At 42.5% G+C, this 24,264-nt stretch overlaps 1 pseudogene; it reads left to right on the top strand.

Annotated features, from left to right (window-relative positions):
- LOC115670815 (oligopeptide transporter 1-like) overlaps window positions 1–19,399 on the top strand; it is a 32,318-nt pseudogene extending 12,919 nt beyond the window's left edge.
- Window positions 19,400–24,264: the final 4,865 nt, after the last annotated feature.

Genomic DNA, 24,264 nt, shown 5'->3' on the forward strand with positions numbered 1-24,264 from the left:
TTAGAAACGGTGGCGGGAATCGTGGTTGAAGGTGCAGAGTCTGCCGAAAAATTGTCCGGTAAGCTCCTCGCCCATCACCACCGAAAGCATTTACATTTGCTGTGATGGTTTTGTGACTGAATGCTACTAACTTACCACGCAGGAGGAGACGGAAAAACAGATGATTGCCCCATCGAAGAGGTGTGCCTCACGGTTCCACTAACGGATGACCCATCGCTGCCCGTCCTGACATTCAGGACATGGGTTCTCGGCGTGGCCTCGTGCGTGATCTTCTGCTTCACCAACCAATTCTTCAGCTATTGGACTAACCAATACCGCATTTCGACAATTTTAGCACAAATTATTACAGTTCCCCTGGGGTGATTGATAGCCGCAACACTCCCCTCGAGGCCGATCCAGATCCCGTTCATGAGATGGGGGTTTTCACTAAATCCAGGACCCTTCAATTTGAAAGAACATGTCCTGATCATCATCTTTGCCAACCTTAGGTCGCGCGGAGCCTATGCAGTGCAAATTTTCACAATTACCAAGGTTCTCTATCACGGAAGCATCCATATTATTATAGTCTTCGTGTTGTTACAGACGACTTATGCACTTCAATTTCTTCATGTTATATAGTTACTATCCTTCCTTACTTGCTCATTCCCCTATATATAATTGTCTTTTTACCGAATGAATTTCATATGCATGTGACACGGTCCAAGGGAACGAAGGGCTCTGAGCCCATCCGTGAACGATATATGGCATCTTACGTGCGTGGGACGTGACCCATTCGTGCGTGGGACGTGGCCCATTCGTGCATGGGACGTGTGTTAACACCTGATTTTTAGCTCATTTTTTTTTTATATTTTCAAAAAATCTCAAAATTAGAATTACGAATCTTGGCCAAACCTAGAAACCTATTTCTAGACCAAAAATAATTTTTTTAGCATTTTCCTGAGTTTTTCTTTAATTTCTTTTAGTCAAAATGAGTGAGAAAATCACGAAAAATAGCAAATGGAATCAGAAAATTCCATAAAAATATTTATTAGTCTTATTTTAAATCCAATTTCATTATTGGAACATCAATTTTGAAAAATTTCAATCGGGTATGTGTTTTTCCCAAAATTGGGCAAAATCAAACACGAATTAAACCAAAAATGCAATTAAATCTTTTCTAGTCATTTTTAAGTCATAGTGTCTTAAAAAAAATGATTCTGGGATCTTGAATTACTTGATGGTTGGTCCAATTGCACAATTTGTCAAAGAAATCAGAAAACCCAAAAATTCAATTGAAAATTAGGAATTTTGAGCCCAAATTGGGAATTGTGCCCAATTCGAAATTGTCGAACCATGAGACCATCGTTTCTAGGGTTAATCAGATGTGTGTAATTCAAATTTGGCAACAATATTGTCTAATCAGGTCATTAAGATATTGAATTGAACAAAATCCTATTATCCCGAATACAAAAATTTAAAAATCTTAGACATGATTATGATAAAAATTGGGGAAAATCAGATATTTGGGTTCAAAATGTGACGGGAAATTCAATTTTGGGGTTTAATTTTGAAAATTGGATCAAAACCGAGCTTAATTTGCGAATTTAGTCAAAACCGGGCTTTCCAGGTCGACCGGGTCAACCCGACCCGACCCGACCCGACCCGGGAAACCATCTTCTTCGTCCGACGTCCACGTCAGTGTCGGCCGACCAAAAGTGGCCGGTTGGACTGAATTGGCACAATTGCAAAAGGTTTAGGACTGAATAGGCAAAAAAAAAAAAAGATTTAGGATTGAATTGGCACGATTGCAATAGGTTCAGGATTATTTTGGTAATTTTCCCTATCTCACCCACTTAAAGGGCGAGTCGCATCCTAGAGACCATTCTTAGAGGTTGTTTCTACTGCATTATGGATTTTAAGCGTTCTATCAACGTTCATACTGTAAAAGTAAATATGTCTCAAAATGCACGATCGCAAAAAACAACTTTCTATTGTGGATTAAATTGATTCGTTAAAAGTGACAAAGCGATTCATTATGCATCTCCCCCACGCTACTTAGTCGAAAGCTTATCCATCTAAATTAAATGTTAGCAGACCAATACTCTCCTCACTTGTGCATATTAGTATTGATAAGTGGTATTACCAGAGGCAACATTCTTGCGAAGAGCAAGTATACAACGATTATTCGGACGAAGGGGCTTCAAACTGATCTTAGAAAGGATGGCGGGAATCGTGGTTGAAGGTGCAGAGTCTGCCGAAAAATTGTCCAGTAAGCTCCTCGCCCATCACCACCGAAAGCATTTACATTTGCTGTTATGGTTTTGCGACTGAATGCTACTAACTTACCACGCAGAAGGAGACGGAATAACAGATGATTGCCCCATCGAAGAGGTGCGCCTCACGGTTCCACTGACGGATGACCCAACGCTGCCCGTCCTGACATTTAGGAAATGGGTTCTCGGCGTGGCCTCGTTCGTGATGTTGTGCTTCACCAACCAATTCTTCAGCTATCGGACTAACCAATACCGCATTTCGGCAATTTTAGCACAAATTGTTACAGTTCCCCTCGGATGATTGATAGCCGCAACACTCCCTTCGAGGCCGATCCAAGTCACGTTCAAGAGATGGGCGTTTTCACTAAATCCACGACCTTTCAATTTGAAAAAACATGTCCCGATCACCATCTTTGCCAACCTTGGGTCGCGCGGAGCCTGTGCAATGCAAATTATCACAATTACCAAGGTTCTCTTTCACGGAAGCATCCATATTATTACAGCCTTCATGCTGTTACAGAAGACGCATGCACTTCAATTTCTTCATGTTATATTGTTACTATCCTTCCTTACTTGCTCATTCTCCTATATATAATTTTCTTCTTACCGAATGAATTTCATATGCATGTGACATGGCCCAAGGGAACAAAAGGCTCCGAGCCCATCCGTGAACGATATATGGCTTCTTACGTGCATGGGACGTGACCCATTCGTGCATGGGACGTGGCCCATTCGTGCATGGGACGTGTGTTAACACCTGATTTTTAGCTCATTATTTTTTTCATTTTTTCAAAAATCTCAAAATTAGGATTAGGAATCTTGGCCAAACCTAGAAACCTATTTCTAGACCAAAAATAATATTTTTAGCATTTTCCTAAGTTTTTCTTTAATATATTGTAGTCAAAATGAGTGAGAAAATCAAGAAAATTAGCAAATGGAATCAGAAAATTTCATAAAAATAGTCATTAGTCTTATTTTAAATCCAATTTCATTAATGCATCAATAATGTTGAAAATTTTCAATCGGGTATGTGTTTTTCCCAAAATTGGTCAATATTTAACTCGAATTAAACCGAAAATGCAATTAAATCTTTTCTAGTCATTTTTAAGTCATAGTGTCTTCACAAAAAATGATTCTGGGATCTTGAATTACATGATGGTCGTTCCAATTGCACAATTTGTTAAAGAAATCAGAAAACCACAAAATTCAATTGAAAATGAGGAATTTTGAGCCCAAATTGGGAATCGTGCCCAATTCGAAATTGTGGAACCATAAGACCATCGTTTCTAGGGTTAATCAGATGTGTGTAATTCAATTTTGGCACCAATACTACCTAATCAGGTCATTAAGATATTGAATTGAACAAAACCCTATGAAGCCGAGTACTAAAATTTAAAAATCTTACACATGATTATGACAAAAATTGGGGAAAATCACATATTTGGGGTTCAATTTTGAAAATTGAATCAAAACCGAGCTTCATTTGCGAATTTAGTCAAAACCGGGCTTTCCAGGACGACCGGGTGAACCCGACCCGACCCGGGAACCCATCTTCTTCGCCCGACGTCCACGTCAGCGCCGGCCGGCCAAAAGTGACCGGATGGACTGAATTGGCACAATTGCAAAAGGTTTAGGGCTGAATATGAAAAAAAAAGGGTTTAGGATTGAATTGGCACAATTGCAATAGGTTTAGGATTTTTTTGATAATTTTCCCTATCTGACCCACTTAAAGGGCGAGTCGCATCCTAGAGACCATTCTTAAAGGTTGTTTCTACTTAATCCTGCATTATGGATCTAAAGCGTTCTATGAACGTTCAATCTATAAAAGCAAATATGTCTCAAAATGCACGATTGCAACAACCGACTTTATGTTGTGGACTAAATTTATTCTTTAAAAGTGATAAAGTGATTCATTACGCATCTTCCTCACACCACTTAGTCAAAAGTTCATCCATCTAAATTAAATGTTAGTGGACCAATACTCTCCTCACTTGTGCATATTAGTATTGGTAGGTGGTTTTACCAGAGGCAACATTCTTGAGAAGAGCAAGTATACAGTGACTATTCGGACGAAGGGGCTTCAAACTGATCTTAGAAACGGTGGCGGGAATCGTGGTTGAAGGTGCAGAGTCTGTCGAAAAATTGTCCGGTAAGCTCCTCGCCCATCACCACCGAAAGCATTTACATTTGCTGTGATGGTTTTGTGATTGAATGCTACTAACTTACCACGCAGGAGGAGACGGAAAAACAGATGATTGCCCCATCGAAGAGGTGTGCCTCACGGTTCCACTAACGGATGACCCATCGCTGCCCGTCCTGACATTCAGGACATGGGTTCTCGGCGTGGCCTCGTGCGTGATCTTCTGCTTCACCAACCAATTCTTCAGCTATCGGACTAACCAATACCGCATTTCGGCAATTTTAGCACAAATTATTACAGTTCCCCTGGGGTGATTGATAGCCGCAACACTCCCTCGAGGCCGATCCAGATCCCGTTCATGAGATGGGAGTTTTCACTAAATCCAGGACCCTTCAATTTGAAAGAACATGTCCTGATCATCATCTTTGCCAACCTTGGGTCGCGCGGAGCCTATGCAGTGCAAATTTTCACAATTACCAAGGTTCTCTATCACGGAAGCATCCATATTATTATAGCCTTCGTGTTGTTACAGACGACTTATGCACTTCAATTTCTTCATGTTATATAGTTACTATCCTTCCTTACTTGCTCATTCCCCTATATATAATTGTCTTTTTACCGAATGAATTTCATATGCATGTGACACGGTCCAAGGGAACGAAGGGCTCTGAGCCCATCCGTGAACGATATATGGCATCTTACGTGCGTGGGACGTGACCCATTCGTGCGTGGGACGTGGCCCATTCGTGCATGGGACGTGTGCTAACACCTGATTTTTAGCTCATTTTTTTTTTCATATTTTCAAAAAATATCAAAATTAGGATTAGGAATCTTGACCAAACCTAGAAACCTATTTCTAGACCAAAAATAATTTTTTTAGCATTTTCCTGAGTTTTTCTTTAATTTCTTTTAGTCAAAATGAGTGAGAAAATCACGAAAAATAGCAAATGGAATCAGAAAATTCCATAAAAATATTTATTAGTCTTATTTTAAATCCAATTTCATTAATGGATCATCAATTTTGAAAAATTTCAATCGGGTATGTGTTTTTCCCAAAATTGGGCAAAATCAAACACGAATTAAACCAAAAATGCAATTAAATCTTTTTTAGTCATTTTTAAGTCATAGTGTCTTAAAAAAAAATGATTCTGGGATCTTGAATTACATGATGGTTGGTCCAATTGCACAATTTGTCAAAGAAATCAGAAAACCCAAAAATTCAATTGAAAATTAGGAATTTTGAGCCCAAATTGGGAATTGTGCCCAATTCGAAATTGTCGAACCATGAGACCATCGTTTCTAGGGTTAATCAGATGTGTGTAATTCAAATTTGGCAACAATATTGTCTAATCAGGTCATTAAGATATTGAATTGAACAAAATCCTATTAACCCGAGTACAAAAATTTAAAAATCTTAGACATGATTATGATAAAAATTGGGGAAAATCAGATATTTGGGTTCAAAATGTGACGAGAAATTCAATTTTGGGGTTTAATTTTGAAAATTGGATCAAAACCGAGCTTAATTTGCGAATTTAGTCAAAACCGGGCTTTCCAGGTCGACCGGGTCAACCCGACCCGACCCGGGAACCCATCTTCTTCGTCCGACGTCCACGTCAGCGTCGGCCGACCAAAAGTGGCCGGTTGGACTGAATTGGCACAATTGCAAAAGGTTTAGGACTGAATAGGCAAAAAAAAAAAGGTTTAGGATTGAATTGGCACAATTGCAATAGGTTCAGGATTATTTTGGTAATTTTCCCTATCTCACCCACTTAAAGGGCGAGTCGCATCCTAGAGACCATTCTTAGAGGTTGTTTCTACTGCATTATGGATTTTAAGCGTTCTATCAACGTTCATACTGTAAAAGTAAATATGTCTCAAAATGCACGATCGCAAAAAACGACTTTCTATTGTGGATTAAATTGATTCGTTAAAAGTGACAAAGCGATTCATTACGCATCTTCCCCACGCTACTTAGTCGAAAGCTTATCCATCTAAATTAAATGTTAGCAGACCAATACTCTCCTCACTTGTGCATATTAGTATTGATAAGTGGTATTACCAGAGGCAACATTCTTGCGAAGAGCAAGTATACAACGATTATTCGGACGAAGGGGCTTCAAACTGATCTTAGAAAGGATGGCGGGAATCGTGGTTGAAGGTGCAGAGTTTGCCGAAAAATTGTACGGTAAGCTCCTCGCCCATCACCACCGAAAGCATTTACATTTGCTGTTATGGTTTTGCGACTGAATGCTACTAACTTACCACGCAGGAGGAGACGGAATAACAGATGATTGCCCCATCGAAGAGGTGCGCCTCACGGTTCCACTGACGGATGATCCAACGCTGCCCGTCCTGACATTTAGGACATGGGTTCTCGGCGTGGCCTCGTTCGTGATGTTGTGCTTCAGCAACCAATTCTTCAGCGATCGGACTAACCAATACCGCATTTCGGCAATTTTAGCACAAATTGTTACAGTTCCCCTCGGATGATTGATAGCCGCAACACTCCCTTCAAGGCCGATCCAAGTCCCGTTCAAGAGATGGGCGTTTTCACTAAATCCACGACCTTTCAATTTGAAAAAACATGTCCCGATCACCATCTTTGCCAACCTTGGGTCGCGCGGAGCCTGTGCAATGCAAATTATCACAATTACCAAGGTTCTCTTTCACGGAAGCATCCATATTATTACAGCCTTCATGCTGTTACAGAAGACGCATGCACTTCAATTTCTTCATGTTATATTGTTACTATCCTTCCTTACTTGCTCATTCTCCTATATATAATTTTCTTCTTACCGAATGAATTTCATATGCATGTGACATGGCCCAAGGGAACGAAGGGCTCCGAGCCCATCCGTGAACGATATATGGCTTCTTACGTGCATGGGACGTGACCCATTCGTGCATGGGACGTGGCCCATTCGTGCATGGGACGTGTGTTAACACCTGATTTTTAGCTCATTATTTTTTTCATTTTTTCAAAAATCTCAAAATTAGGATTAAGAATCTTGGCCAAACCTAGAAACCTATTTCTAGACCAAAAATAATATTTTTAGCATTTTCCTGAGTTTTTCTTTAATATATTGTAGTCAAAATGAGTGAGAAAATCAAGAAAATTAGCAAATGGAATCAAAAAATTTCATAAAAAATAGTCATTAGTCTTATTTTAAATCCAATTTCATTAATGCATCAATAATGTTGAAAATTTTCAATCGGGTATGTGTTTTTCCCAAAATTGGTCAATATTTAACTCGAATTAAACCGAAAATGCAATTAAATCTTTTCTAGTCATTTTTAAGTCATAGTGTCTTCACAAAAAATGATTCTGGGATCTTGAATTACATGATGGTCGTTCCAATTGCACAATTTGTTAAAGAAATCAGAAAACCACAAAATTCAATTGAAAATGAGGAATTTTGAGCCCAAATTGGGAATCGTGCCCAATTCGAAATTGTGGAACCATGAGACCATCATTTCTAGGGTTAATCAGATATGTGTAATTCAATTTTGGCACCAATACTACCTAATCAGGTCATTAAGATATTGAATTGAACAAAACCCTATTAACCCGAGTACAAAAATTTAAAAATCTTAGACGTGATTATGACAAAAATTGGGGAAAATCACATATTTGGGTTCAAAATGTGATGAGATATTCAATTTTGGGGTTCAATTTTGAAAATTGAATCAAAACCGAGCTTAATTTGCGAATTTAGTCAAAATCGGGCTTTCCAGGACGACCGGGTCAACCCGACCCGACCCGGGAACCCATCTTCTTCGCCCGACATCCACGTCAGAGCTGGCCAACCAAAAGTGGCCGGATGTACTGAATTGGCACAATTACAAAAGGTGTAGGACTGAATAGGCAAAAAAAAAAGGTTTAGGATTGAATTGGCATAGTTGCAATAGGTTTAGGATTTTTTTGGTAATTTTCCCTATCTCACCCACTTAAAGGGCGAGTCGCATCCTAGAAACCATTCTTAAAGGTTGTTTCAACTTAATCCTGCATTATGGATTTTAAGCGTTTTGTTAACGTTCATTCATACTGTAAAAGCAAATATGTCTCAAAACGAACAATCGAAACAACCGACTTTTTGTTGTGGACTAATTTGATTCATTAAAAGTGATAAAGTGATTCATTACGCATCTTCCCCGCGCCACTTAGTCGAAAGCTCATTCATCTAAATTAAATGCTAGCGGACCAATACTCTCCTCACTTCTGCATATTAGTATTGGTAGGTGGTTTTACCAGAGGCAACATTCTTGAGAAAAGCAAGTATACTGTGATTATTCGGACGAAGGGGATTCAAACTGATCTTAGAAAGGATAGGGCGAATCGTGGTTGATGGTGCAGAGTCTGTCGAAAAATTGTCCGGTAAGCTCCTCGCCCATCACCACCGAAAGCATTTACATTTGCTGTTATGGTTTTGTGACTGAATGCTAGTAACTTACCACGTAGGAGGAGACGGAATAACATATGATTGCCCCATCGAAGAGGTGCGCCTTACGGTTCCACTGACGGATGACCCATCGCTGCCCGTCCTGACATTCAGGACACGGGTTCTCGGCGTGGTCTCGTGCGTGATGTTATGCTTCACCAACCTCGGTGTGGTTCTCGGAATGGGATGTGGCCCATTCGTGCATGGGACGTGTGTTGACACTTGATTTTTAGCTCATTTTTTTTTTCATATTTTCAAAAATCTCAAAATTAGGATTAGAAATCTTGGCCAAACCTAGAAACCTATTTCTAGACCAAAAATAATTTTTTTTAGCATTTTCCTGAATTTTTCTTTAATTTCTTTTAGTCAAAATGAGTGAGAAAATCAAGAAAAATAGCAAATAGAATCAGAAAATTTCATAAAAATAGTCATTAGTCTTATTTTAAATCCAATTTCATTAATACATCATCAATTTTGAATAATTTCAATCAGGTACGTGTTTTTCCCAAAATTGGGCAAAATCAAACCCGAATTAAACCAAAAATGCAATTAAATCTTTTCTAGTCATTTTTAAGTCATAGTGTCTTCACAACAAATGATTCTGGGACCTTGAATTACGTGTAGGTCGGTCCAATTGCACAATTTGTTAAAAAAATCAGAAAACCCTAAAAATTCAATTGAAAATTAGAAATTTTGAGCTCAAATTGGGAATCGTGCACAATTCGAAATTGTCGAACCATGAGACCATCGTTTCTAGGGTTAATTAGATGTGGGTAATTCAATTTTGGCACCAATTTTGCCTAATCAGGTCATTAAGGTATTGAATTGAACAAAACCCTATTAACCCGAGTACAAAAATTTAAAAATCTTGGACATGATTATGACAAAAATTGGGGAAAATCACATATTTGGGTTCAAAATTTGATGAAGAATTCAATTTTGGGGTTTAATTTTGAAAATTGGATCAAAATCAAGCTTAATTTGCGAATTTAGTCAAAACCGGGCTTTTCGGGTCGTCTAGGTCAACCTGACCCGACCCGGGAACCCATCTTCTTCGCCCGACTTGCCAAAAATGCATTTAAACCCAGAAAAAACAGTTCAAACCCATGACTTTATCGATTAAAATCTTGATTTTCATCACGTGTTAAACAAGATGGACAGCTGGAGATTCTCTAGCTGTCCATGCTTATCATTCCTAATCGATTCTAAATCGGTTAGGAGTGATAAACCGACTCGAAATTGATCAATAAAAGGAAGAGAAAAAAACTAATCATTGAGAAGAACATATTCGACGAAATGCCAGAGAGAGAAAAGAGCAAAACTAAAGAGAAATATCTAGAGAGAGAGGGTCGAGGGTCCCCTCACAAGTGTCCGGCACCGCCGTAAACGGCGGAACGCCGGCGAATCGTGGATAGGCCGTGAACCTCCCCTCATTGTTTTGGCCGAACTAGCTTGTCACGAAGGCCTGAAACTCAAGCTCAGTCGGTGTGATTAGGCGTTCTTCGGCGAAGCCAAGCTTACCAGTCTGAAGTTCAAGTGACGAGGAACAATTCCGCAGGCTCCGATTAGCTTGAAAACCTCATCCGATCATCAAACAAAGCAGGTAAAGTATGATCTTTATCATATTTTTCCAGAAATTCTAGAAAACGAAAATGAACTTGATATTGTCAAATCGGTGATTTCTTTGTTGATCTTGAGTGCCTTGATGTCAAAAACGAGTTTCTGATTATGTTTCTCTTTGTTTGATTGCAAAACATGGATTGAATATGCATCGAGTGAGTCGGCCTCCATTTTTAAAACATGCCGGAACTTGAAGAACCCTCGCCAGAGCATTGCCATGGCCATAGGCCAGTCAAGTTAGCATTCATTTACCTTGTTTGATGTTTCTTTAAATGTTAGGATCGTTGTAGATGGCTAGGGCGATCATAATAAGAGTTTAAGTCTTAGAAGAAATGGAGTAGGTCAGTTCTGATCTGGTGTTTTTGAGATCGGTTTTTCGCCGACCGGCAGAGGTCCGATGGCGAAGCTATAGACTAAGACTGATAGACGGTAATACAAGAAAGACATAGGATCAAAATTCAAACAAAATGGTCGTCGGATAAGGGCTTGAAGTGGCGGCGTTGAGAACTTAGAACTAGGATTCATGCACACCATGTGCTCGGCGAAATGCCGAAGAGAAAATCGCCAGAAATGGCGCTGTTTTGGCGCTGTTTATCATCGGAGAAGACGACTGGCGCCGGCGACACCCGGTTCGGTCAAACTGAATCGGGATGAACCAGGCCAGTCCAGTTCATTTCCTCGGCGGGAAAATTCAAAAAATAATAAAAAATTCCAAAATAAATAAAAATTCAAAAAAATAAATAAATAAAATTCAGAAACTCGAAAAAATTCAAAAAAATAAAAAATTCATAAAAAACAGAAAATTAGAAAATTTCATAAAAATTCAAAAATTTTCAAAAAATCCATAAAAATTCAAAAAATTTAAAAAATACAAATAAAAAATGTGAAAAAATTTAGAAAATCTAAAAAATTGGAAAATTCAAAAATTCACAAAAACTTTCAGAAAATCATAAAAATCAATTCTCGATTAATGAAATTCTTAGAAATTCAATTTTCGAAAAAAAAAATAAAAAATTTCAAAAATTCACAGAATGATTTAAAAACGCTGTGGCCAATCTTGGAAAGTGAAATTTGAATTTTTGGAAGTGACATTTTTAGAAAATCTCAAATTCAAGGGTTATAACCCCTAAAAAACCCTAAAACCTTAAAAAGACACAAATCATGAAATGAACAAGCCTTTAGGGCTTTATTAGGGTTTCGATGTTTTGGTTGGATTTCATTTTTAGAGACAATTTAGGATTGTTTGGTTTGATTGACATTGATTGCGCATTTAATTCTTAATTGATTTTCCCCGCAATTAGAATGGATAGGATTAGTGGGTAAGGCTCAGAAACTTGCATGATACGTTAGACATCGTATCGTTCTTAGGTACCGAAATGGCGTTAGGGATCTCAATTTGGGATCATTAACGTAACCAAGTCCCCGTACTCAGAATCTCTGGTTCGTAGAATCGTGATATTTCTCCCGTACCCCGATTAGGTTTCTAGTCAACCTACCAATAATGACTAGTGACGACTCCAAGATCGAAAACTTAGACTAAATAGGAAAATACCATCCACTGTCACATGAGGTATGGTCTGGGAGAGACCCTTACACGGAAATACCTTCTTAGCATGCAAATCCCGAAAACCCAAAAAACAAAAGCGCGGCGCGACAACATGGCCCATCCGTGACTAGGCGCGAGCACCGTTTGCGAACCTTTAGTTGCCTCTGACAAACGACCATGTAGCTTCCCTTGGCAGGCGTCCCTTGAGCTTCCTCACACCCCTAGGGCCTCTGGAACTTCTTGTGTAGCTATGTAATGATTGTATCGGTTCAAATACCACCGTTAGATCATGAGGGGATCAATGGATCATAATAGACCCACACTTATATATAGAGTGGATCCTCCCCCTTCATTTGTACATGCTCATTTGCAAGGAAATACTACTATGCTGCTTTCTCTCCATTCTTGTGAATCGAGTGTGTGTGTGTATGCAAGGCTGACTTGTGAGTGGTTCTAAGGCGGCACGGGTGTGGGATCATTGTGAATCGACCGACCCGTGACAAGTGGTATCAGAGCCTTTGTTCATAGCGCAATGGATGACCCACGTTCCAGTGCCGCGAATGTCCGAGGTGAGGACCGTGAGGATCGTGGAAAGGTGACCGAGAGAGTCGGCGTCCAAACCAGGAGGAGTCATGCTACCTCCAGCTCGAGGGATCAAATGGGTGACTTGGAACGTCGAATGACGACATTAGAGGGAACTGCCATAGACGTCAAAGGGATGGTCGATGACCTACAACAGATCGTCGAAGGAGTGGAAGTCGAAAGGGGAGAGCTCTTGGCTGAGATGCAAGAGCTTAAAGCCGACATGGGAGAGCACCGTGACGAGGTGTTGCAGCAACGGGATGAGACCTGGGAGGCCACGATGGTAGCCATATGCGCGGAGATCGCCGAGCTCAAGGGGAAGCTCGTGAAGGTAGAAGCAGTATGCATGAATGGGGTAAACATCGTGTAACCACGTATGGAAGCACCCAAGCCAAGAGAGTTCAAAGACTTGTGGGTGGCCAAAGATGTGGACAACTTCCTGTGCTACATAGAGCGGTACTTCTAGGCCACAGGAATGAATGACGACATGATCCGGGTAAACATAGCAGCAGTGTATTTAGCTAATAATACTTTGCTGTGGTGGTGTCGCAGGTCAGACAATAGAAGTGGCGACCCTATTACGATCTGGGCCAAGTTCGTCGAGGAATTTCAGCGGAACTATTATCCCGCCTATGCGAATGAGGAAGCTCGCGATGAGCTCAAGCGCTTTGAACAAAAGGGCATCGTCCGTGAGTATGTGAAACGGTTCTCGGAGTTGCTACTCTAGATTCCGTCAATGAATGACACAGAGACGTATCATCAGTTCATGAGAGGCATTAAGCCGTGGGCCAAACAAGAGCTCAAACGGTATAACGTGAAAGATCTCACAATAGTCACTTTCGTGGCGGAGTCCCTAGAGGAACCTAAAACTTCGTTTACAACCGAGATCGACTTTCGTCCGAGAGATAGGGTCAATGGCGAGGGAGACCAGAACAAATACAAGCGTCCGAATGGAGGTAAGCCAATACCGGCACCATCTAGGGCCCAACCGGAGTCGAGCAGTTGGGGACAACGGAAGGTACGTACCTTTAAGTGCTTCTTTTGTGACACGCCACACATGGCTCGGGAGTGTCCTAAGAGAAGCAAGCTGAAGGTCCTATGCAAAGAAGATGAGCCGAAAGAGGAGGCACGGTTGGGTTCGCTGCGAATCCTTAGTTCCATCAAGGCCAAGGAGTCCAAAGGGGTGATGTTTGTGGACGTGAAGATCGGGAGTACCACGATACGTGCGCTCGTGGATACCGGTGTGTCCAACCTCTTCATATCCTAAGAGGTTGCGAAGAAGCTGAATCTTCGGGTCAAGAAAAGAGGAGCCGGGTGGCTCAAAACGATGAACTCCAAAGAAGTCCCGACTAGCGGTGTGGCTAGGGACATGGAACTTCATCTTGGTCCATGGACCAACAAGGAGGACATCGAGGTAATCCCCCTTGATGATTATGATCTCGTGCTGGGTTTAAGATTCCTTGATCGTATAAATGCGGGCGTAATGCCCTTTGCGGATTGTATATGTATTCTGGACACGCGATGCCAATGCGTGGTCCCGATCCATTGCGAGTCGGGACACGATCGGAAGATGCTCTTGGCTATGCAGCTTAAGAAGGGAGCGAACAAGGGTGAGTTAATCTTCCTGGCAACCTTGAAGGTCAAGGATATTAAGGGTAAGGGCAAGGAGAGTGAAGTTCCAACTGAAGTGGCTCACGTCCTCGATTCGTTCCAAGATGTGATGCCGTTCGAGCTACCCAAGAAGTTGCTGCCTCGAAGATAGGTGGATTATAAGATCGAGTTAGTGCCCGATGCTCGACCATCGGCCATGGCACCCTATTGCGTGGCCCCACCCGAGTTGGAGGAATTACGGAAGCACCTCAAGGAGCTGCTCGATGCAGGATACATTTGGCCGTCCAAAGCTCTGTTCGGCGCCCCGATACTATTTCAGAAGAAGCACGACGGGTTCCTCCAAAAGTGCATCAATTACCGAGTATTGAACAAGCTCACTATAAAGAACAAGTATCCGACCTCCCTCATTGCAGACTTATTCGATCAGCTTGGTGAAGCTCGTTGGTTCACCAAGTTTGATCTTCGATCTGGTTACTACCAAGTACGGATCGCCGAAGGGGACGAGCCGAAGACCGCATGCGTAACACGATACGGGTCATATGAGTTCCTTGTCATGTTATTTGGCTTGACCAACGCCCCGGCCACATTTTGCACCTTAATGAACAAGGTACTTCACCCGTTCCTTGACCGGTTTGTTGTGGTTTACCTTGATGATATTATTGTCTAAAGCTGAATGCTCGAGGAGTACGTTGAGCACTTAAGGCGAGTCTTCCAGGTCTTGTGTGAGAACGATCCGATCGTTAAACGCGAGAAATAAGCCTTTACCCAACGGATGGTACCGTTCTTAGAGCGTCTCATTGGGGATGGACAAGTACGGATGGACGTGGCCAAGATATGTACCATTGTCAAATGGGAGCCCCCAACCAAGGTAACTGAGCTGAAGTCGTTTTTCAACCTCACAAATTACTATCGACGCTTTGTGAGGGAATATTCAAGTATTATCGTGCCACTCATGGATATGTTGAAGAAAGAAAGGTTATGGGAGTGGACGGATCGATGCCAAAAAGCGTTCAATCGGCTAAAACAGACCATGACCGAGGAGCCAGTGTTAGTGCTGCCCGATCATGTCAAGTCATACGAGGTAGAGATTGACGCTTCCGATTTTGCGATAGGTGGTGTTCTCCTGCAGGATGGACACTTGGTGGCGTTCAAGTCTCGGAAGTTAAATGAGACCGAGCGATGTTACACTGTCCAAGAAAAGGAGATGACCAAGGTAGTATACTGCCTTTATATGTGGAGACACTATCTCTTGGGATCGAAGTTCGTCGTGCAGACGGATAACCTGGCCACGAGCTACTTTCAGACCCAAAAGAAGCTAAGTTCGAAACAAGTTCGGTGGCAGCACTTCCTGGCCGAGTTCGATTACGTGCTAGAGTATAAACCAAGAAAGGCCAATTCAATGGCCGATGTCTTGAGCTGGAAGACGGAGTTGGCCAACATCATAAGTTGACCTAGCTGCCCATGGATCGACCGTATCAAGGAGGGGCTCAAGCACGATCTAATGGCCTGGCAACTACTTGAGTACGCGTAGGAAAGTAAAACTAGGCAATTTTGGTGGGAGGACGATCTCCTCTACACCAAGGGACGGCGACTATATGTGCCGCTCTACGGGAAACTAAGGAAGGAAGTGCTGCAAGAGTGCCACGATTCTAAATGGGTGGGACGTCCGGGATCCACCGCACCATGGCGCTCATTGAGGACCAATACTACTGGCCTCACGTGCGGGATGATGTCGAGGTGTATGTGAAAACATGCCTCGTGTGCCAACAAGATAAGATCGAGCAACTTTCACCGTCGGGACTCCTCAAGCCACTTCCCATCTCGGAACGTCCATGGGAGAGTGTCTCCATGGACTTCATTGTGAATTTACTCAAGTCCAAAGGATGTCGGACCCTCATGGTCATAATGACCAGTTCTCTAAGTACGCGACATTCGTGCCCGCAACAAAGGATTGTCTGGCCGAGGAGGCAGCCAAACTATTCGTCAAGCACGTCGTCAAGTACTAGGAAGTCCCACGGACGATCGTGAGCGATCGCAATCCTCGGTTCACGGGGCAGTTTTAGATTGAGCTCTTCAAGTTGCTGGGGTTGAACCTCAACTTCTCCACGAGTCTGCATCCCCAAACCGATGGATAGATGGAGAGGGTGAATGCACTTCTAGAAATATATCTCCGGCAAAATGTGAGCACAACGCAAGCAAATTGGGCGAGGTTGATTGATGTAGCTTAGTTCTTGTACAATCTACAGCGAAGCGAGTCGACAAACTAGAACTCGTTCGAGATCGTGACAGGGCAGCAGCCGCTCACTTCGAGCACAGTTGTCTCGGGCTATCGGGGATAGCCCATCTGCGTACAAGTTCGCCAAAGAATGGCATGAGCAATCGGATTTAGCGTGGGCGTGCCTACACAAGGCCTCCAAACGCATGAAGAAATGGGCCGACAAGAAGCGACGGCACATGGAATTCCAGGTCGAGAACCTAGTGTTGGCCAAGCTGCACGCGGTCCTCCAATACAGGGACGTGTACAAAGGCTTGATTCGTTGTTAAGAGGGGCCCTTTCGAGTGCTCAAACGGGTTGGAAAGGTTGCATACAAGCTGAACTTACCACCGAAGCTCAAACTGCACCCGGTGTTTTATGTAAGTATGCTTAAATCTTTCCATGTAGATGAGAAAGACCCGAACCGAGGAAAGTCACAGCGGGCATCACTTCAAGCAAAAATCTCGTATGACTGAGATATCAAGTGCATCATGGCTGATCGGATCATACGGAAGAAGTATCGGGCGCCAAGGAGAGAATACTTGGTCCGTTGGAAAGGTCTTCCGGAGAGTGAAGTAAGCTAGGAACCCTCTAAAGCTCTTTGGCAATTCCGAAAGCACATTGATGTATTTCATGCCAAAGACGCAATGAAGGCATCTCCCGATTAGGTAGGGGAGAATGACACGGCCCAAGGGAAGGAAGGGCTCCGAGCCCATCCTTAAACGAGACATGTCCCCTTAAATGCATGGGACATGGCTCATTTGTGCATGGGACATGACCCACCCGTGACCAGGCGCGAGCATCGTTTGCGACCCTTCAGTTGCCTCTGACAAACAACCCTGCAGCTTCTCTTGGCAGGCGTCCCTTGAGTTTCCCCACGGCCCTAGGGCATCTGGAACTTCTTGTGTAGCTCTGTAATGATTGTATCGGTTCAAATACCACCGTTGGATCATGAGGAGATCAACGGATCAGATATATAGGGGACCCTCCCCTTTTTTTTTTGTACATGGTCATTTGCAAAGAAGTATTATTACGCTGCTTTCTCTCCATTCTTGTGAATCGAGTATGTGTGTGCAAGGCTGACTTGGGAGTGATCCTAAGGACGCACGGGTGTGGGATCACTGTGAGTCGACCGACCTGTGACACTTGGCTATGGATGGGCTGGTTTGTTCAGACAATACCTTGTGGACTCTCCCTACATGTGGTGGCCATCACACCTAGCAGAGGTTTCTCTTTTCAAGTACTTGTTCCCTTTCTTTTAACTCACATGTGACAAATCTTGCCTTGATTCTTTCACATTACTAACTTTTTATCTTGCATATAGGGCTTTGCATGAACACGAAAAGAGGCCCAAGGGAGGATTTACGAGGCTCCAATTTTTCCTGATGGTACTCATATCGAGCTTCGCTTATTTTTTGGTGCCGGAATACCTTTTCCCAAAAATCGCTTACCTCTCCGTCGTCTCCTTTGCCATCACTTATGGGATGAGTTTTGCAGCTTTGACCTCTACCCTCTCGCATGTCGCCCTTTACCATGGAAAGTAAGTTCATTTTTATCTGTTTTCTCCTTTGTCTTGTTCAATGTATCGTTACTTACATATATAGTGTAGATTTAGTATAAATAATTTTATATTTGTCAATTACTCAACTTAGTGAAAAGATTTGGTTTTCCATGAATTATTTGATCTAGAACAATCTAGCAAATGTGGAAGAAAACGGCAGGAGGCGATCACCGCGGAGACGTGCACACAAGGCTAATGAAGCAAAACTATGAAGCAGTACCTTAGTGGCGGTTTCACGCTATCTTGATTATAGTGTTTGGACTTTCTCAGTGGGTTTGTGAAGGTTTCGGCAAACAGCTCCAACTGCCTTGGTGGGGACTCCTTCTAGAGTGTGGGATTGCGCTGTTCTTCACATTACCAGTTAGGATCATCACAGCCGCGACAAACATTGTAATTCACTTAGCTAGCAACACAAGAATGCGATTTAAATTAATAGGTAGATACCAAAGAAGAAACATTTCTGATACACAAAATATTTTGTCGCAGACGCTAGGGCTAAATGTGATCACGGAGTTGGCCATAGGATTTATGAATCCGAGGAAGCCTCTCGCCAACGTAGCCTTCAAGATGTACAGCTACATCAGCATGGCCTAAGCAATCTCATTTCTTGGAGACTTCAAATTAGGTCACTGCATGAAGATCCCTCCGAAGTCGTTGTTCGTCGTTCAGGTTAATTACATCACAGCGAGTTGAAACTTTTCAAACTCCTCCTTTTTCTCGCTTTGGACCTGCTCATAATATTGTGAACTTCCCAATTCCACAGTTGGTTGGGACAATCCTTGCTTCAAGCGTCTATTTCGGCACCTCGTGGTGGCTAGTCACCAGCACCGACCACATATGCGACAGGTCCCAGCAACCGCATGGAAGCCCATGGACATGCCCAGGCGACCATGTCTTCTACAGTGCCTCAATCAATCATCTGGGCATTCGTCTACCTGCTCAGGATATTTGGAAAGTCAGGGGTCTATCCCCAGATGAACTAGTTCTTCCTCATCGGACTGCTCGCCCCTGTGTCGGTCTGGTACCTGTCGCGGCGATTCCCCAACAAAAAGTGGATTCAACGCATGAGCATGCCAATCATCATAGACGGTGCATCACTCATTCCGCCGGCCTCAGTCCTGAACTATACGACTTGGGGTGCGGTCGGGATCTTCTTCAACTTGTATGTTTATAGGAGGTTCAAGGGTTGGTGGGCATGGTACAACTACGTCTTATCGTCCGCTCTGGATGCCGGAGTCGCCGTTATGGCAGTGCTCCTCCATTTCGCCTTTCAATCAATACAAGTCCATGGTCCAGAGTGGTGGGGACTTGTGGGAGATGATCAGTGCACATTGGCTCAATGTCTTATAGTCCCAGGGTTCAAGGTTGAGGGTTGTCCAATTATAGGTTAGAAGTTTGCGTTGGATCATTCTATGCATATGGCTAAAACTGTCCTTAAACTCGATTCACCTGAAAATTCAAAGGACGTGTTATCGGCGATTACCATACTGGAAGTACATCATGTTGGGAGAATGAGTTAGATTATATATCAACAAATGTTATGTACTCAAAGAAGAAGGGACAATAGTATTTGGTTGCAGTAACCATGATAGATATTACACGGCCCTCTCGTGTGATAGCTATCACAATCAAATTGTAGTAACTATCATCAAAATGGCCACGTCATTTCTCTCTCTCATTCGTTGATGCTAGATAACATCGACTATATTATAATTACTCAAATAGTTAACGCTTCCTGAGAAATTATTTAACTTATTGCAATTGAAATTTGAAAACATAACTTCTTTGCATTGGAAATTGTTTGATGGCAGAAAGGCCAACCCAACCTGGGCTCGACCTAGGCGTGGCACGCCTCGCCAGGTACAGGACATCTGCTGAGCAAGATGTGCCTATGCACACGACCTGACCATGTCATGCCCAGCCGAGCTTTCAAATCCCTGCCAAGTTAATGGCCGTTGGATCCTAAAAAGATGCTTGGCAGCAGCAACTCACAGAGTGGCGATTGGGGCCAATAGGTATGTGGCCCTGTAGGTAAAGAGATTAGAAGGGTGGGGCCGGAGAGTAACAGGTTCGGGGTTCAATCCCCGTGAACACCGCGCACATGTACGGGCTTTTACCAAATGAATAATGATTGGGCAATTGAGAGTAGATTCTAAGGGCCTTAGGCCCAAAGAAAAAGATAGTGAAAAACAAAACCCTCAAGGGGCTATAAAGAAAATAGAAGCAAACATACGGGCTTTTACCAAATGACCTGGCCCGGCTCTACCCGCCACGGGTCTAGGTCGTGACTGGCACGTCGAGGCAACCGTGTCGTCCTCAGGCCAACCCAACCGGTTTGCCAGCACCGCGGTAGACTGACGATAAAGCCAGTCGAGGGGGATCCAAATTTACTTCTTCGGCGCACGATGATTAGAACTAGAAAGAGATTCGGCTCTGCATCAGCATTCAGGTAGCGAGGACGACAAGTAAAAAGCAAAAGAAAAGCCACCCGAACAAACAATCAAAAGCAGTCATGATTGGGTTTTCCTCTAAGCCTACTAGTCATGCGCTCCTGGCACTTGGATTCGCTCTGCACCTTTCACATCCTCATAGCTGTAACACCAAGGTGTCGCGACCTCCTCGAACCGGCCTCGCCGCCGAAGGAGTTTGGCTAATGGATTAGTAAGTTTAACCTAGCTCGAGCTCTCCCAAGCCCATACTAATTCATAACTTAGGTTTACGTTATTAACATGCAAATCAATTTCAGTTAGGAGTCACCACTAATTAGTTTTTGGTGAGTCGATTAGATACCCAAGTAAAGCATGGGAGACTTGCTTCACTTCTACAAACCAAAGATTATAAGGGTTCGGGGACTTGATTACACTAATTAATCAACTAGTATCCTTTCAGTATCTAACTTTGTTTAAACACCACCTAACGTACTCATGCAGCAATTGGGAGTCTCGAAATTCCATCCCTAACCGAGGTAAATGAAGCAACAATCAATACGTGAACCTAACGTGCTTAATCCACCATATGCAAGATTAAATTAAACGCGCAATTCGAAATGTGTAAATCAAGCAACGTCATATCAAACGTGACACCAATCACACAAAAGGGTGAGAAAAGCCAATTCCAAATCCCAACCAATATTTTTTTGATTTTTAGAATTTTTGGAATTTTTCTGATTTTTTAAATTAATTAATTATTTATTTTTTAATGTTCTTTTTTTAAATATTTTTCAGAATTTTTAATATTTTTTGGATTTTTGAACATTTTCGGATTTTTTTGGATTTTTTTATTTTTAAAATATTTTAATATTTTTATTAATAAAAATTCTGGACTGGGTCCCCTAACTCGATCCGCCCGACTGCTTGACCCGGATTACCGACCTGCCCGAGTTTTCAAAATTTGATCTTTTTATTCTATTTCTTTTTCAATTTTTTTCATTTCCTATTTTCCCTCTTTTCTTTTCTCTTTTCTTTTTCTTTGGCTTTTCTTCCTTTTGTTCTCTTCTGCCCAGGACGTCTTCTTCACCGAGACTCCTCTTCACATTGTTCTCTTCCTTGACGTGCGTCTTCTCTCGAGAGTTCTCACTAAGTAGAATCACTGGCAACCACTATGCCGAACCAAAACCAGCCTCCTCGACTGGCACTGACGCCAAATCTGCTCTGACTAGATTAACGACGCTACCATCACCGAACCACCATCCTTAATCCAGCACCACCAGCCACCAAAACGCCAACATTGATGACCGTTTTTTTACTTTCCGATCCCAGACTTCCTGTGGTGACAATAAGTGCTAACGCAAACAAACAGGCATACAAGCATATGAAATGGAGATAGTGAACTAACGGTCGTGGCCTCAAACCGCGGGCCTCTCGGATGGGGAAGGAATTCTGCGGCGGGGATACGTGTACGCGCGACCGACTCGGACAATGTGCGAACTATGGCATAAACACAAGAAAAACACGAAGTCAGTATTGATTCGACGAATACAAGTACTAAACAAGCACAAAAACCGAGTTTTAGGCACCGATTCTACAAAAAATCATTTGGACTTCCATTTAGACATTTCATCGAACATGTGGTATGCAAGTTGAGCTAAACGTTCTTAGGTGAGAAGGGTGAGATTCAATGCGATTTCTAGCTTGAAACATGATGTAGACAACTCCAAACGACCGTGTATGACGACAAATTCATCTCAATTTACACAAAAACGTTCGAAACTTTCAAACCCAAACTCGGTGCTCAGAGCTTCTAATATCTCATTCAAGCATTTCGATGAACAGTTAGCATGTGACTAAGAACGCGAGGTCCAAATTTGATTTTGACGTGATTCTTGGCCTAACATGATACTTATAGACCCAAGTCGTCATTATACACTACGATCCAGCTTCGGTTTCACACAATTGGGTCACGACACCACCTAGTGAACTTGGTACGTGAGACTACCGAGATGCAGGGGAAAGAAAATGGCAAGTAAGTACCTGGTTCAGTTGCCGAGTTCCAGATCAGTCAGGCTAGTGTTGCCGGCGCGTAAAAATGCTCCTAATGATTGCCAATCTTCTTGCAACGAAGGGTTCTCCGTGGGTTTCTCAGCTTGATTGTGAGGAGCTCCAATGGCCAAGAATGAGAGAACGGTTGACTCGGGTGTTCGCAGGCTCTTAGTGCATGGTGGAGGGGGCTCGACGGCAATTGGGGCGGTCCTCCGACGAATGAGCGAAGCTTCGTCTTCTCCGATTCCCCTCAAGATCTCTCTCGGTCTCTCCTCTCACTCTCTGTTCTCTCTTTAAGCTCTCTGTTCCTTTCTCCCGCTCTCTCTCTCTTTTGGTCCCCCGAAAAGACCCCTCTCGGTCTCCCTTTTGGTAGAGAGTTCCCCCCTTCTTTGGCATCCGTCCAAAACGATCCCCGGGTCCGTCAATGGAGCCACCTCTTTTTCTTTCTATTTCCAGCTTGAAGCTGCCACTGATCAGGCTGCCCTCACTGCTCTACTTCTTTGTCTTGGTTAGAACGCATATAGGGAGGAGAGAGGAAGAGAGGCTGGGCTTGGGGGAAAAGAAGAAAAGAGATGGGCCGAGCTGGGCCTAGGTGCGAAGAAAGAAAAAAAAGGGGAGTTGGGCTGACACGGCCCCGATTCGCCCCCTTTTTTATTTTTATTTTTTAAAATTTTTATAATGATTTTTTAAATAAAATAAAATAGATGAAATAAATTAAAAGGAAAATATGTTTCACTAAATTCTATAAATGTAAATGCGCCTAATATTTATGTGCCATGTAATTTAATGAAAATATTTTTGCTTAAGGGTTAAAACTAAACTCCTAATTTTCTATGCACTTAAACCCTATATGACTAGGCAAAATTTAGGTGTCAACAACTGTCCCTCTTTGAATGGGAGCTTGAAGAGGTTCCCTTCAAAGATAAGAGACACCTAAATTTTGTTGGCAGAAGGCATGGGATGGCACAATGGCTAAGGCATGAGGAGTGATTTATTTATTTATAAATTTGATTTGATTTTTTTTTTGATTTTTTATAATTATTTTATAATTTTGATTTTATAATTTTGATTTTTTTTTACGAAATAAAACTAAAAGGACGCCTAGGGACTAGAACCCTATGGACGTCGAAAACTCTATGTGGGGACTAAAACCCTATAAACGGCTAAAGTGGTGGGAATAAAACCCTAAAAGCACGCCTAGGGACTAAAACCCTATGAACGTCGAAGATTATGCATAGGGACTAAAACCCTATGAATGATAAATGGATTAAAACCCTGAAGATATGCCTAGGGACTAAAATCCTATGAACGTCGAAGATTCCGCCTAGGGACTAAAATCCTATGAACGTCAAAGGCTCTGTTTAGGGACTAAAACCCTATGAATGGTAATAGATCCCACCTAGGGACTAAAACCCTATAAATGGCAATTGGAATAACACATTGAAGGAATGCCTAGGGACTAAAACCCTATGAACGTCGAAGATTTTGCCTAGAGACTAAAATCCTATGAACAGCAAAGAGACTAAAACCCAGAAAGTATGCCTAGGGACTAAAACCCTATGAACGTCAAAGGCTCCGCCTAGAGACTAAAACCTTATGAATGGCAATAGATCCCGCCTAGGGACTAAAACCCTGTGAACGACAATTGGAATAATACCTTGAAGGAACGCCTAGGGACTAAAACCCTATGAATGGCAATAGATCCTGCCTAGGGACTAAAACCCTACGAACGGCAATAGGAATAACATCTTGAAGGAATGCCTAGGGACTAAAAACCT

This window comes from Syzygium oleosum, unplaced genomic scaffold (genome assembly GCF_021117445.2).
Source record: "Syzygium oleosum isolate NSW1041296 unplaced genomic scaffold, Sole_v2.1 Sole_v2.05, whole genome shotgun sequence".
NCBI classification, from domain to species: Eukaryota; Viridiplantae; Streptophyta; class Magnoliopsida; order Myrtales; family Myrtaceae; genus Syzygium; species Syzygium oleosum.